At 35.9% G+C, this 16,362-nt stretch overlaps 1 pseudogene; it reads right to left on the bottom strand.

The window, feature by feature from the left end:
• Positions 1-14,199, bottom strand: part of LOC149214598 (serine/threonine-protein kinase PEPKR2-like) — a 96,284-nt pseudogene extending 82,085 nt beyond the window's left edge.
• Positions 14,200-16,362: the final 2,163 nt, after the last annotated feature.

Here is a 16,362-nt window from a genome sequence, read left to right as displayed (position 1 = left end):
AATAAAACCATGTGCTAATACTACTTTATAACACCCTCCTCCCACATTTACCCAAGTTAGCTAGGCTGTTGGGGTAAACATGTGACATGAGGCTATTATGATGTGATTCAATTCCCCATGTATAGTTAAGGAAGTGGAACCAACAGAAATAATCCAAACTATTCTTCCACACATGCTACAGAACCTTCAGGAGCCAACCAACCCTTCCAAGTGACCAACCTCACTCTAATGGTCTGCATCTCCTTCTCTATCTTAGCCAACATATCAAAATCATAACATACCAACAACATCATGATGACATAACTACATACATTGACCTCATGGACAACAACCTTAACCATGAAAATGCATGCATAACAACATATAGACACTGGCATGCATAACAAATGCATATACAACCAACATCACCCATCATACATGTAAGTGCAACAACCATAGGCTGACAGACATGTACATAACCCTAATGCTTATAACAACCATTAACCAATATACCTGCATGCCAAACATAAAAACCTATATGGCGACCTGCTCTCACCCTGAAGTCTAGTGCCACAACCTCACTCTGATGGTCTGCATCTCCGACTCTATCTTAGCCAACATATCAACATCATAACATACCAACAACATCATGATGACATAACTAAATACAATAGCCTCATGGACAACAACCTTAACCATGGAAATTCATGCATAACAACATATATACATTGACATGCATAGCAAATGCATATACAACTGACACGCATTCATGACAAACACATCCCAACAACAACATCATAAACTCCATGACAACACAACTGTAACAATGACCACCACCATGCATACACAACAAGCACATAGAGTCCAAGCATAAAGACACATATGCAACTGCCAAGTATGCATGACAACACATTCATCCAAGGAGAATGGAAACCAAACATCACCCAAGGAGAACAGAACCATGCTCTAATACCACTCTATAACACCCTCCTCCCACATTTACCCAAGTTAGCTAGTCTGCTAGGGTAAACATGTGACAGGAGGCTACTATGATGTGATTCAACTCCCCATGTACAGTTAAGGAAGTGGAACTAAAAAAAAAATCCAAACTATCCTTCCAAACATGCTACAGAACGTTCAAGAACCAACCAACCCTTCTAGGTGACCAACCCTTGAGACAACTTGACAATTTGCTGATCTGGACCATCAACCGCTCCCATGACAAACCATGCATGTGACTATGGAATTTTATCAATAGTTCTAAGCTAGTGACCTCAGATTATGAGCCACTTTTGTGGGCTAGGTCTTAGGACACTACCCAGAACTTCATGAAACCTTCAGAAATGATAAGTAACATAGAAACAAGGGTGGTAATGCAAAAAAATTTACAAGTACTTGATATGAACCTACTAGCCATGAAAAGCATTTTTGTCAGACATGTCACAAATGTGCAATCTATAGGTCATAACAACATATTTGAGCATAGGGATCTCATACTTATTTGAGAATCATTAAGAAGCATTGATGCCTTGTCACAATAGTTGCAATATCATCTATTATATCATATATTAATTTTTCATTCATTTTCTAATCAAAACATGATAAGGCCATACGTGAAGTCTGTCATAAAACATACTCATAACCATCATATAACCATCATAAATAATATGGATATAACATCCATAAAAACCACATATGGAAGAGTACATTTACCTATCAAGTACAAGAGGAAATGATATCTTATTAACATATGAAAGATGCAACCTGGTTTGGGACTTCCACATACCACTCGACCATAGATTGGGCTGAACTAAATCTCTCTTTCAACCAATCACCCACGCGCCATATTCCAAGCATGAATGTGGGATCTCATGGAACAAATCAGACAAAACTGAACTAGGTATTCCAAAGGCCAAACCACCTCAACCCTCAACCAATGATTCCACCTCACAGTTCGAAATCACTAACCATCACCAGATTGGTCTCTACTCAAGTTGTCCAGGGCTCTAGAGAATTTGTTCCAACCAGGGCCTCTAGGACAAGTAACTCAACCCACAACTATCGGCAAGCTTCCAGAGAATTTGTCCAACCAGGGCTTCTAGGACTAGTAACTCAACCCACTAAGGGCTTTCGACCAAGGCTTCTAGGAATAGTAACTCAACCCAAGTTGTTACATCACTTCCAGAGTGTTTGTCCAACCAAGGCTTCCAGGACTAGTAACTCAACCCAAGTTGTTACAGGGCTTCCAGATCATTTGTCCAACCAAGGCTTCTAGGAACTAATAATTCAACCCACATCCAAAGGAACATGAGAACCAACCAAAGATTAAAAAAAAAAAAAAAACCATGGCTATCCAGGAAATTGCAAGGCTAGGCAAAACCATTGTCAATCCATGAAATCCTCCATGGCAATCACATATCATAACCAAGAAACCACATGCATATGCCATGCATGCCAAAACTAGCAAGGAAATCATACATGCAACTTGATACCTGCAAGAAAAACTCGTTGTAGCTGTTGATATTTATGTCCTCTTTCACTTTCCTTCTTTTCCTTTGCCTTCTTGCTCCAAATCCCAAGTATGACACACTCCTACAAGAGTGTTCCAAGAAAAATCTAAGTGTCCAAGAGTATGAGAGAATGAGATAATAAGGGAGAGCTCCAAAACTAAACTGACAAAAAGGTTGCACTGACAAATGGTACCAACAGATCCTTAGAAGCTTTTTTTATTAATGAGGCCTCTAATTTCTTCGATTTTCCAATATTTTCCCTCATTTTTCTCCTCACATGCAACCTATGACCTTTCACCTTCCTTTTCTCCTCTTTTCCATTATATCGTGAATAAAAGCCAATAAATGCCTCTTTTCGTTTCTCATATCTTTGCTATTTCCTTTGCCAATTTCCTTAGCCATAATAAACCGAAATAAACAGACAATAAGATCTTTTTACCACCATTCAGCTTGGAATACATGTCCTATGGCCTTGGTCTTATATTTTTTTACATGAATTTTTAACCAAGGATGTTACATAGATGGACCTAGTAATGTGGACAAATCCAAGCATATCATTGAACAAATGTAGCTAGGGCATCAAAGAGGACAAATGCAGCTTGAGAAAAGCGAATCAAAGTAAAAAGCAAGGGATGACAAGCATCGAGTTGATCATGGTTTATGAGTTGGAGATCAAGTTTGGTTGAATATCAACAAGGAAAGACTTCAAGATGAAGATTGTATGAGATGCTATGGAAAGATGATCATGAAGAGAATGTTCATATTCCATCTATTGAAGATTTTGCTCTTGAATATTTAAATGAGTTGTAGGAAGACTCAATTCTTGACAGAAGAATCAAGACTTCATGCAAAGGCAATGTGGAGTACCTTTGAGTGGGGCTCAAAGGTACCAATCCAAGAAAAGTAAGGTAGAATGAGATCGGGAAAGTGAGGGAGCTATATCCTCACTTAATTGTTGAGTAAAAACAGACTTTCGGTGTTCCAAAAGTTCCCAATGGGGAGGAATCATCCAGGGGTTCAAAATATGCTAAAAAATAAAAGTGCTTTTAATTTCCCAAACCTAGTGTCAAATCATAGATCTCTTCATTCTAATACCAACGACTCTTGAATTGCCTCAATCCGACACCGTATGTGAAAGTTATTTCCTTTTGAAGTTTTTGGCAAACAATTAAAAAGTCAACTTGCAGGGTTGTCTAGGAAATTCGTATAGGTGATGTGGCATTGACATTAGCAGGTGACTATGTAGATATAGTGTGCAATACGGGCCAATCCAATAATGCCACATGGCAGTGCCATACATGTTGAGGTGTCGATATTTGATTGGTTGGTTGCATTGATGTGGGGTAATGATGAGGCGCCATGTAGCCAATGGGAGGACACTACGTGGCCCTCAATTTGCATGCCAAAAATTTCTTTGGTCGGCCAACTAACCTAATGGGGTTCGACCCCGTGACCTCTGCCTAATTAACTATCAGTCCTACCATTATGCCATGCCACTGGAAATTAACCATATGGGGCGTTGGTCATATTTAACGTTGACAGTTAGAGCGATTTTGGGGAGGGGCGGGGCACGTGGCCCTAACCCCTGATCACATGGTAGATGCATAACCAATTACGAAGGCAGAGTGGGGCGAGGCAGGGCGGTTAAGCCCCGGGTTTCATTATAGCCCACACGACCACAACGAAGGCAGAGCCGACTGGGGTAGGCGATTAGCCTAGCCCACGGTCTCATGCGGTCACGTGACCAGGGACAGAACCAAAGGTGAAGGGGTTGACCCGTGGTGCCAAGCCATGACCACATGGAAATAACGTGACCAAGAATGGGGCTAAAAATTCAACGCTTAAGGGTCATTATCACATTTAAAGAGGTGACAGTTTGCACCTTTTTGGGTGGGATTTTCGTCGTTCCACACCAATTTGTCACTCAACAGTCTACCAAAAGGCGTGATTCGTTGCTCAGTTAGCCAATTTTGCCATTTCATAGGATATATAGCAATGAAATGTTTTAAGATGCCTAAATTGGTCATTTTTCAATATTTTTTAGCCCAAGAAGAGCCTATGTAGGTGTTTATGGTGTTCTAAACTCAATGGCAGTATTATTTTTGTGATTTGAGCATTGTATATTAGAAAATTTGCAGAGCCAATTCTTTTTGTGTTGCAGACAGACTATTTTGAGGCCATTTGGAGACCTTTTTGGGCATGGAGAGAGCCTAGGCAGGGTTTTTAACCCTTTTGGATGTAGCTGCAACATCTATTTCTTCATTAGAGGAGCCATTTTAAGTCTATTCTCACTATGATTGTGGGAAAATGCCATTTCAACGCTTCATTATTAAGTAGTTGAATTTGTGCTTTTTGATCTTAGAATGAGTACAAGGAACTATTGCCACATTCAGTGAGAGATTCCATTTTCTTTTGACACCAGCATTTTCTTTGTTGTTGAGTCAACTTGTGAGTGAGAGTTCTCTGAAGGAGAACATTTCTTTGTAGGAGAAACAAGTGTCACTCTAGAAGGAGGTTTACTCTATGAGGCAAATATTTGTAATTTACTCTTTTTGTTGTTGAGATCAATAAAGCAGCCTAGCCATTGGAGCAGGGCCCGAAGACGTAGCACAAGAGGGTAAACTCTGTTATCACGTGGTTGTTCTCTTCTTCATTTTTACCATGTTGGATTGCATATGCTTTTGTTTCATCTTTAAGTTCGTTTGAAAATAACTATTCATGGTTGAACAAGTTATGAACTAAGTTAATTTTTGAAAACCCAAATTTATCAAAACTTGTAAAGGGTGAGAGGACGATCCATTTTCAGACCAATTCTAGTAACAAAAAAGTTGTTTTAATATTAAATTTTTGAAAAAAATTATTAAAACTTTATAACATTTTTAATTTGAATAAAAATTAAAGTTGTTTTTTCAAAAAAAAAACAAAAACAATATAACCTTGTTTCTACATGTATAATAAAATATATTATAAAAAAAATTAAAAAAAATATATCATAAAAAACTAATATATCACAAAAACATAAAATGAAATATATCATTGAAAAATTATTTGAAAAAGGCTTTGGAGCACTATTTATAAAAGGAGTTGTTTTTAGTGTGACTTTTTGGACTCTCTGGTGCTCGAATTTGGCGGAAAAATTTGAGGTGAAATCTTGATTTGTGTTATTAAAACTCGCTTTTTGACTGTATATATGGATTCAACACCTTGGAAAACCTTTAGGGCACTTTGATTGTGCAAGGGTTACCCATCAAGCTTGTGATTTCAATAAATTTCTACCGGATTTTAGAGAAATTAGACCTGAAAAACCCACTATAAAAGCTTCCAAAAAGTCTCATTAAAGACAACTCATTTGTAAAAGGCTTTGAAACATATTTAAAAATTGTATCATTACAAAGCACCTAGAAAGGCTAGAAAGAAGTCAATTCATTATTAACACTTGAAAGTTGATATTCACACCCTAAAAAAGGTTAATAAACTAGGGGAGAGATTCCTAATGTTGTGCAGGGACCAGTAATTGACATAGTACTCGTCCCACCAAACCACCATAAATTGAGACTTTTGAAACCAATATTTAAACAAAAATAAATAACATTAAGTATAAATAAGTATTAATTTATGTCCAAAATCTCCCCATAAATTGACTGGGCCCACAACTCTCCATAAATAGTATCTTACTACTTAAGACTGAAAACCATATTGACCCAACTAGAAAACAACTAAAACCATAAAGGCATCCAAAATGGTCTATTCCAAAAGTACAAAGTAGCAGTCACTTCAACCCCCACTCATCAGAACTGCAGCTTTGCATCCCAAATAAATATGCCTACCTGCACATAACAAAAGGGACTGTATGTCAGCCATAACTGCTGTGTTGTTCAATAACTAAACACCCTATGTTCAATAAATGACACCCAACCCAATAACATTTAAACCCACTTTGTTCAATAAATGACACCCAGACCCAATAACTGCAATAAATGACACCCAACTCACTCTATTTCTCATTAAAACAAATCAAAGCACATGGATCAACAAATAACCAATTCCCAACCATTAGATCACATCAAATTAAATCCAGACCACACATTCAAAATGAAGCCATTGCAATCCATGTGCATCCATGTCCACCAATTAAATTCAAGTGCCAAAAACTATAAAATAAGTCCACCCACTGTTGAAGTTGCATCTTATGCTTTCAAACTATTCAACAAACTTGAAGACAACATCACAAAACAATTGCCAATATATCCAGGTTAGTTATATCAATTACAACTCATTCTTCTTACAGTTCTGTTTTCATTTATCAGATTTCTTACATGATCTGTCTGGCCATAACTGCTAGAAGGATACTTGGATGGTTTCACAAACAGCCATTGAAAGTCATTCTTCTTACAGTTCTGTTTTCATTGTTTTCATTTACCAGAGTTCTTACATGATCTGTTTGGCCATAACTGCTAAAATGATATCTGGATGGTTTCACAAACAACCATTGAATAAAAAGTAGGTTCTAAATACAACTATTTAGAAAAGTTAAAACAATTCCTTAAAATAAAAATAAAAAAAATGAATGCCTTCAACATACTTAATTTTTTCAGTTCAATTTTCTAAAACTTTTTATGACTGATAAGTCCATTCCAAGGCTGATCACAGCTGCAAGTTGTTCCCAACATAGAATTTATGCCCAGCCTTACTGTGATTATGACATGCATAGCACTCTTTTGGAGCATATGACCATATTTTGTTTGAGTTTCCAAACTAATTACTATGCCTGGAATGGTGGCCATGGACTGCAATGGAGAAGTTGCAGTACTGAGACATTTTTGGCAATGCCAAATAGCAAAAAAAATGAAAAATGATATTTGAAACAAAATATATGTGCACATTTCACTTGCTTATGCCTTAGCTAGTTCATATCCTTACATTAAGGAAGCAATCATGGAAATGCATCCTTATAAGCCCAGCTTGCTATAAGGGAATTCTGAGCAAAAGCCTTGGAAACTGATTACTGAATAATGCCTTCAACTGCACTGCAACTTCTATCATAGAATCCTACTTGAATCCATATAAAAGTTGCTAAACTGATGAATAGGCAGGAAATTAAGAGACTACGAATTAATTTGCAATGAGAGACTATGAAGTAATGCAATTTGATTTCCTGTAACATACATGTTGATAATTTTCTGTAATAAAGAAGAAGTATTTTTGCCTTGTATGAAAACGTAATTTACAAATATTCTAATGTCTAAATGCATGCAATAATTTTACAGGTTGTTGCATCTATGGCAAAAGGAAGTTACTCTGCTCGTACAAGGAGAAGTGGCAGGAGAGTGACAAGGGGGTGGACAGCTGTGATGCACATCATCTGATGAGGACAGGACAACTGATCTCAATGCCAACAATGCACAAGGGAACATTGTTGAGGATGACCATGTGACAGCAGCTGATGTTAACACACCATCAGCCACAAAACCACCATAAACAACAGTCCAAGGAGCAAGCTCAACTAAAAAGATCAATGCTATAAGAGGATGGACAAAAGAACAAATGTTAGTTGCAATTGACAACATAGAGTTTAATGGATACTCAGTTCGGGCATTTGCAAAAAAACATGGTATTCCTCCCTCGTCAATACATTATTGGATAAATGGACTGACTCATACAAAACGTAGAGGGCCTCTTACAGTTATGACTGAGGAGGAGGAGGCCGAGGTGGTTGAGTGGTGTAAAGAGATGGCCCAATTGGGACATGGGCTAGAGTTGATACAACTCAAATCAACAGTTGCTCAAATCTGTCAAGGGAGGCCAAACCCATTCAAAGATGGGTTTCCTGGTAAATCATGGTGGTTTGGGTTTAAAAAAAGGCATCCAAAACTTGTATTGCGTAATGTTGAGGGCCTTAACAGAGACAGAGCATTAAATTTGCGCCCTGCAGTTGTGCAAAAGTTCTATGACACACTTTCTAGTGCTTACGATAAACATTCTTATGGAGCAGACCATATATGGAACTATGATGAAACAGGTTTACAGGCAGGGAGGAACTGTGGCATGCGGGTAATTGCCAAGAGAGGGAGCCGAAATGTGCCAAAGATTTTGCCCAAGAGCAAGGAGTGGATAACTATTTTATGTTGTGTCAATGCAATTAGTACTTCAATCCTAGGATTTTATCTATTCAAAGGTAAAATCAACTGAAAAACCATATACAGAACTGTGAACCAGCTGCATGCATGGCTACACATCCCCATGCATGGATGACTAAAGAACTGTTTCTAAGCTGGCTTTTTCACTTTGCTACATCAGTACCAGGTGGCGTCTCGCCTAATAATAGACACCTTTTGATATTAGATGGCCATGGGAGCCACATGGTTGTACAAACAATTGAGGAAGCAAACAATTTAGGCATCGACCTGTTGACATTGCCCACTCATACCACTCACAGACTGCAACCCCTTGATGTTAGTGTGTTTGGCCCCTTCAAGAACTATTTCAGGTCGGAGTGCGCTGCATGAATGGCAAAGAATCCAGGGGTTGAGGTGAAAAGGTTCGAGCTAGCAGAGCTTGCAAGTAAAGCTTTTAAAAGGGCTTTGAAAACCATCAAATATCAAGGTTGGCTTTAGGAGGACAGGAAATCTGGCCACTAAACTATGATGCTCTTATGCATGATACTGGTTGTAGCCAAGTGTTTCATGTGGATGGTCAGAAAGAAGGGAATGCCCAAACAGGTGTTGAAGTGTAAGAAGTGGATGACCAAGATGATGTTGTTGCAGCTGGTAATATGATTTCCCTATCTCAAGGACACTTATATGTTGAAGATGATGAAATTGTATGTGAAACATAATATAACCATGAAAAAATTTGCAGTAACATGGAGATCGTTCCACCAACTCAAGAACATGAAATTCCTGTTGCTGATATTGTTAATGACATTGTTGAACATGCAGTTGAAAATGACCAATTGACATTGCCAAGCTAAGTAACCCCACATTCATGGCTAGCATAAGCAATGATCAATATGAATGCACATAGTGTCTCAACAACCAACGAAGAAAGCATGAACATGCCCTCACAACCAGCATAATTGAACAGTGAAATTGTTCATTTTTTTGTGGACAATAGATCAATGGAAGAAGATGAAGGACATAATGAGGCATCAAATGAAGATAATGATATAGTTCAATTAGTTCTAACAGATACTGAAAGGGAAGTACCAAGCAATGACATGCAGGTGGGAGGGGTGGAGAAGACACTTGGACGATTCCTAAAGCTACCAGTAGAGAGAGTATCAATGAAAAAAAGGCAAGGTGCACCGGGTAGTCTTCGTATGGGCCGAAGCTCACATTTACTCACCTCAAAGGACTATATAAACCTGTTAGTTGAGTCTAAAAAAAAGAAATATGAAATGCAAGAATTAAAACAAAAAAAGAAGGATCTAGTCAAGGAGAAGAAGGCAGCAAGGATTGTTGCAGCACAACGTCGAGCAGACGAAAGGATTAAAAGAGATAAAGCAAGGTAAGTTAAGGACCAACAAAAGCAAATGGCAAGACAGGAAAAGGAAAAACAAGAGGCACAACAAATGCTTGAAAAGGAATAAGGGATGATCAACGATACAAGAATAGCTGATGAAACCAGGATTATTTCAAACTCATTGGACTCCATTGCAGATAATACACCATTATTCCAAGATCTCATAAACATTCAAGTGCCTCACTATCAAACTGAGGGTTTACCCAATTGCCTTATTCCTACCAGAGTTGGTGTCAATTCTCTATATGCTCATTACACACCTCCACTTAATGCAGGGGTTAGTAGTGCAAATGTGAGGTATGGGTACTTAGTACCTCCATGGTTGGAAGCTGCAAATTGGAATCAATCATATGGCAACAATCAACCATTTCCTAATCAACCCTTGACTGGTAGGCCAACCTACCTAGCTCAAGAAGGTAACTCGGGGAGTTTTGGCACTCAAGATTCTCAGGGCCATAAAGAATAGGGGTGTCATATTTTTTTGGTTCTAACCACATTATGATGTGGATTTTGGATGGATTGTATCTTTTTCTTGGCACATAAACATTTTGGCTTACAACACTAGATTGTATCTTTTTCTTGTCACAGAAACATTTTGGTTTACAACACTAGATTGTATCTTTTTCTTGTCACAGAAAGATTTTGGATTACAACCTAGTAGTGATTTCTTGTGGCAACCTAACTGTGTATGTTGAAAAGAAATTTTCAATGGAATATGTCTTTCTGTAAAATATTAATTATGATAAAACTATTTCTATAAGTTATTCTGTGAACTTTGTGTGGCTAGCTTAGAGGAATAAAGGAAATCGATAAGTATTGAAAAATAGTTTCCTTCATTGCTGGTTAATTAGTTATACTCGAAGCGGCTGGGTTAAACTGTGTAACTGTGGTTGTGTTGAAATAAAGTTTCTAGAACTAAATTAAGTTGTTGCAGATTAGCAAAACTATTTATGGCTTCTATTAAACTCGAACTGAAAACTATTATTTCAGTGGTTGTAGCTAAAAGAGAAAAGGAAATTAATGAAAGAGGAATCCATGAGTAACTTTGTGAGATAACTGGGGTTAGTTTCCAGGCCAAGTCGACAGGGTCAACAAGTTAGAACCAATTCCTGTCTCCTTGAAGGATCATTCAAGAGGATGGAGCCTTCAAGAGGATAACTATTGTCTGGGTAAATCTTAGTCAAGCACTTCAAGATTATTGATAACTGATAGACCATGTTGCACTGAAATAGACCTTGGTAAAATCCCATCAGTCGCAGTAACCAAGATTCATAACAAAATAATCATTGGTCTATTGATATCATAAGGAATTCAATAATAACATTCCATTCCAACTCTGGACAAGAGATAATGGCCAAAGGCTTAGGAAAAAGGCTAAATACAAAAATCAAATGACCAAACAGTTTCAAATGAGGAGGAAATCTACCTCATAATAAATTTTATTAAATGTCAAAAATCCACTGATAATTTTATTCATTGGGGGACACTTGAGAAATTGAGAGCACTCATTATCAAGTTGCATATGAAAAAGGCTAAATACAGAAATCAAATGATCAGACAGTCTTATCTCATAATAAGTTTTTGAGAGCACTCATTATTAAGTAGAGTAAGAAAAAAAGCTAAATATGGCAATAAAAACCTAAATCAGAGTCCAATAATATAATGTTTGTAGGAGTTACTAGAGCCAAGCAGCAGATAAAGAAATGTGATGATATAATTTCTCAATGCCTGACGATGTTAAGTCTTCCACCTGAATGATTGTTACCACATGCCAGTCGAGGACATTAATATTTTCCTCAACCATAGGATGAGGATAGGACCATGCTAGAAGGGAAACAAAAGAAATAATCTCTCTATCTAGAATTTGAAGGAAAGGCCTAGATTGGTTCTAGACGTATAGACACTAGGCTTCTTCTTTACACCAACTAGGTTTTGAAATGCAAGTCCTAAAATCAAACAGCCAAATATAGATCTATGCTATTAAATTGAACAAAAGGGTGGAAAATTTTACCTCCATAGTCCACACAATTGACAAGGAGGAAGCATTACATGAAACTAGCCAACTCTGGACATTCCATTCCAACTCTGGACAAGAGATAATGGCCAAAGGTATAGGAAAAAGGCTAAATACAAAAATCAAATGACCAAACAGTCTCAAATGAGGAGGCAATCTACCTCATAATAAATTTTATTAAATGTCAAAAAGCCACTGATAATTTTATTCATTGAGGGGACACTTGAGAAATTGAGAGCACTCATTATCAAGTTGCATATGAAAAAGGCTAAATATAGAAATCAAATGACCAGACAGTCTTATCTCATAATAAGTTTTTGAGAGCACTCATTATTAAGTAGAGTAGGAAAAAAGCTAAATATGGCAATAAAAACCTAAACCAAAGTCCAATAATATAATGTTTGTAGGAGTTACTAGAGCCAAGCAACAGATAAAGAAATGTGATGATGTAATTTCTCAATGCTTGAAGATGTTGAGTCTTCCACCTGAATGATTGTTACCACATGCCAGTCGAGGACATTAATATTTTCCTCAACCATAGGATGAGGATAGGACCATGCTAGAAAGGAAACAAAAGAAATAATCTCTCTATCTAGAATTTGAAGGAAAGGCCTAGAATGGTTCTAAACATATAGACACTAGGCTTCTTCTTTACACCAACTAGGTTTTGAAATGCAAGTCCTAAAATCAAACAGCCAAATACAGATCTATGCTATTAAATTGAACAAAAGGGTGGAAAATTTTACCTCCATAGTCCACACAATTGACAAGGAGGAAGCATTACATGAAACTAGCCAATATAAACACGAGTTAGTAGAAGAAATACAAAGAGAAGAGGCTTAGGTGCAGGATAACAGAGAGCCTTGACTTCCATGAAAAATCCTAACAAACAAATATGAATCAGTGTCAACCCATATTTAACCACCAAATTTCAGTGCACCATTGAGGCACCTAGTACCCATCCTAAGATCTTTGTCGAGCAGGTAGCAATAAGAGAATTGGATATCCCCCCAACTATAAAAAACACACTAACCTAGCGTTCCACCAAAGAAACCTTCTAGGAATCTATCCAAGGGAAGAAAACACTAGTAGTGGAAGAACCAAAAAGAAATATCGTTGCAACAACTAAAACTGAGGACCCAAAAGGAGAAAAATTTAGTAGTCTATGAAAACAGGAAATTAAGTCATACCAAAAGTCAAGATAGATAAGTACAACCTAAAACAATCACCATGAAAGACTCTGGACGTAGGGTTTCGAGGGTTTGTTTGGGGTCATTGCTGCGATGTTCCATTTTCCCTTTGTCTTTCTGCTCGGGGCTGGTTGTTGGGCGAAGCCCTCCATCGAAGATGGCGCGGGATGGCCCCAGACAACAACAAATAAGCACGATAACAGCGAAAATTTCACAAATACCATCATGAAAAGCCACAAACAACATCAAAATATCCACAAAAAAAAGGGATGACATCCCTATAACCCTAAACCCTCAAAACCTGCCATAGAAAGTTTACAAAAAAATCCAAATAGAGTTGTTTGTGTTGAAAAACACAGAGAAATTACTGGTAGGATTAAAATCTTACCGGATAGAGGCCATGGATGATCGCCAACCTTCTGCGGAGCTCGCCAGACCTTCTCCACACCTGCAACGACCTTTTCCACACCTGCAATGAGAAGAAAAAGCCATTAGACAATAGAAAACAACCAAAAAAACCAGCACAGAACAACAAATTAAGCAATTACCTCTTAAAAAAGACCTTCGACCTCGAACTCGGTAAAACTGCAACCAGCTCCTCCCCAAACAACAAAAACTGCGAATAAGACCACCACCAAAGAAACCCTAAACAACTAGCGGTCCAGAACGACCAACAAATCCAGGCGGAAAACCACAAGAAAGCCAGAAGCGATGTTCCAACCACAAACCCTAAACCTCGAACAAACATTTGCATCAGCACCTGCATACCAGACGAAGCGCGCAGGTTCTGGGGCCGTCCTACGCCATCTTCGGCGGAGGGCTTCGCCCAACAACCGGCCCTGAGCAGAAAGACAAAGGGAAAATGGAACATCGCAGCAATGACCCCAAACAAACGTTGGAAATGGCGCAGAAACTCGTTTTTAGTTTATGACACGATGCCCAACACGTGGACCTCCACGGTGGAAAGGTGTCGTACCGCTTTCATGCGCGTTCACATGGCGTTTAGCGACGTGGCAGGGAGGGCACACAGGTAATGGCAGCCCTCCCCTAGCCAACCACGTTTATATTAATATAAATGTGGTTGATAAATGTTGATATACCTATATCAAAAATAATTATATAAATAATATTTGATCTCAATTTTGTGATCCATATTTATTTTTTAGTTATATTTCCAACAAATCACAAAATAATTTGTCAAAAAAATAATAACAATATTTAAATAATAATAATAATAATAAAAATAAATTATATATTAATTATAAAAATACAAAATAATTATATAAATAAATAGTAGCAATGTTTAAAGAATAATAATATATTATAATTTATCGCTATAATTAACAATAATAAATATTAAATTAATAAAAATCAATAATAACAATAATAAAATAAATTAGTAATATGAAATAATCATAAAATAATAATATAAATACAATTTAATTAATAATGAAAAATAAATAAAAAATATTTAAATATGATTAGAGTAAATTAAAAAAACTTATTAACATTGAAAGTTGATATTTACATGCTCAAATAAAATTAATAAATTAATCACCCCTCAAATTAAGAGATGAAGAAGCTTAAAAAATCCTCCTTTTAACAAAATTCTATACAAAAGTTCTAGGGCTAAGATGGTGAGAGGAACGAAAATTAGACATAACCATGAAATATGGTTGCTTTAAAAAAACCTCCTCTTAACAAAATTCTATACAGAAGTTTTAGGGCTAAGATGGCGAGAACAACGAAAATTAGATATAATGATGAAATATGGTTATTTTATTAAAAATTTAGCGGGAAAAAATTATTTACAATATATGTTTACAACTATAAAATTGGTTAATTAAACATTAATATTTATTAAATATATTTTATATGTAAATTCATTTTTAAATATTACAATTTTTTTTAATAAACCAATGTAATAGAGTTTGGAATATTAAAGTTGATAAGTAAGGAAAGAGAAGTAATGTCAATAATTATGAAAATCTTAAATAACAAATATGCTAATGGAGTATAATTGAAGTTATTTTTTTTTATACATTTCGGTAAGGAGAGGAGAAGAGAAGAGCTTTATGTCAAAGGGATACATTACACGTTAATATTTAATTATTTTCTCCAATATCAACTAAGGATTTTAAGATGTTTTGTATAATAAATATCTTAAGTTGATTTCATATATGATAACAAATTTTTTGAACAAATAATAAGTATTATTAATAAATCTTAAGCTATGGAAAAAAACCATTGCCTTGAAACATGATGATCAAGAGTGAAAACATAGGTGCATCAATCGTGCTATGAGGTAGTTGTGGGGTGAATATTATCTTGCAAACAAATTATGTTGAAACCCTAGGTGTAGAGTCCTTGTGTCCCCGAGGAAAGATGTTTGACCTCTCCATATATTTAATGCATCTAATTAATTCAACTAGATACTTGTATAATATTTCAAGAATCATCTAATATTATAACAACCTTCTCTATAATTCTCAAATCTAGATTCTCATAATTTAATGATGTACGAAGTTATTTTTTAAAATTTAAACACATTTAAAATTAAACAAAATATTTAAAAACAATATTTCATTACAACTATAATTTTGAATTACATGGAAATTCTATTGATGTTAAGAAATTCTATCAAATTTTTATAAACTTTATAACATATATAATTTATTTTTTATAATAATTATAAAAAAATTATAATTTTACTAATAATCAATCAATTTATATATGTATATATATGAATAAAGAAATCATTTTTTCTCACAATACAAATCTCAAAGTGGCTTTGTTGATACTAAGGCATGGCTATACTCACAAAGTTGAGAAACATCAACTATGCAGGTCTCAAACATTGTATTGGGAAGAAACACTTTATTTTTGGGTAATTGTAACGTAGTTTAGAGAGTTCGGCCTAACAATTATCATTTGGATTTTCATTTTGGATGTAATTTGATAATATAATGTCATTTAAAAGTTTCATAAGGTTTAGAATCAATATAACAATATTCTTAAGCATACAATATTACAATAATAATTATCAAAATATTATTGCTTATTATATCACTAATCATAATACAACAATATTCATAAATATACAAATGTTATAAAAATAGCTGTGAAAACATTATAGCTTATCATATCA

The sequence above is a fragment of the Pinus tabuliformis genome, chromosome 1_1 (assembly GCF_031772625.1).
Source record: "Pinus tabuliformis cultivar Carrire ecotype Pingquan chromosome 1_1, CPIR1, whole genome shotgun sequence".
Lineage (NCBI taxonomy): Eukaryota > Viridiplantae > Streptophyta > Pinopsida > Pinales > Pinaceae > Pinus > Pinus tabuliformis.
This window is presented reverse-complemented; position numbering and strand designations above follow the sequence as displayed.